The sequence below is a fragment of the Acyrthosiphon pisum genome, unplaced genomic scaffold (assembly GCF_005508785.2).
Source record: "Acyrthosiphon pisum isolate AL4f unplaced genomic scaffold, pea_aphid_22Mar2018_4r6ur Scaffold_6733;HRSCAF=7301, whole genome shotgun sequence".
NCBI classification, from domain to species: Eukaryota; Metazoa; Arthropoda; class Insecta; order Hemiptera; family Aphididae; genus Acyrthosiphon; species Acyrthosiphon pisum.
Window position 1 is genome coordinate 1 of NW_021776521.1, and position 1,193 is coordinate 1,193.

The following is a 1,193-nucleotide window of genomic DNA, read 5'->3' on the forward strand; positions in this document are numbered from 1 at the left end:
TTCAAAGGTAGAATTTAAAATGTGTCAAAATCGAGTTGGTAAACATTTTTTTTATCTTAACATTAAATTATTATGTGATATATGAATTATAAACTTTTAACTACCTAGGTAGTCTGATATAATATCTAATCACTATTTTTTTATAATTACATTACAATAAAAAATTATGGTGTACTGAAAATAAAAAATTGTAATATTGTGCTTAGGTAAACATAATGATGCACTGATAATAATATAATGTATATAAAATTGCAGTTTTATTAGATTTATACGGCTATACCTAAACATATTTTTTCTTAAAAATTGGCTTATATTTTAAATTTAAATATTAATGTTTATCGTGGATATAAAGTTATGATGAAACAACTTACAACACTTACCCTCATAATTAATTTAATTATATACTATTTCGTTAATTAATATGTTTGATTCAATAAAATATGAATGGAATAAATGCAAAAATTTATTCCGGTACCGGGAATCGAACCCGAGCCTCCTGGGTGAGAGCCAGGTATCCTAGCCACTAGACCATACCGGATAAGTGTGAGAATGAAATAGATATATTATTATTTAAATTTACTATCCTTTAAGTGCAAAAAATAAAAAAAATAATTCCTAATTATTAGGGTTCGGATTTAAAGGCAATATAATCAATAAAAAAAAGCATTTAAAATTTAAAAAAAGGCAAAAAAAGGCATTTAATTTATATAAAAAGGCAATTCATAAATAAACTACAAAATAAAATAGTGAATATTTTTTAAACACTTTCAAATGCACACATTTTGAGAAAAATACAAATTAAAAATGAGCATGAATACTAAACTACATTAAGTTTATGCTATTTTGTATAAATAGATTACCTTTTTCTTTAAACAGATTTGTCCTAAGAATTAGATTTTAAAAATTAACTTACTTGAGTTATACCAGTTAATTTAATGCAAAATAAACTAGTTGGTATTAAAAAAAAATTGGCTACCATGTATTTTGATAAGCTGTCTTCAGAAAAAACGGTTACGGTTTGGGCTCAAAATATTTTTATAATTTACGCATCAAAAAGGATCTTTCTACGTTCACCGAAGTTATCGGGGCGTATTTCATACTTAAATTATTATCTAAATTAAGATTGCTAGATGAATAAAAACCCATTTGTAGCGATATACGCAAGCTGTGTATAAAATTATAAAATCAACTGA

General features: G+C 24.5%; 1 non-coding gene across 1 annotated transcript; it reads right to left on the reverse strand.

The window, feature by feature from the left end:
- Positions 1–466: 466 nt before the first annotated feature.
- On the reverse strand, positions 467–538 carry TRNAE-CUC. The gene has a single exon. It is a non-coding gene; the product is annotated as a tRNA-Glu (tRNA).
- Between the last annotated feature and the right edge of the window lie 655 nt (positions 539–1,193).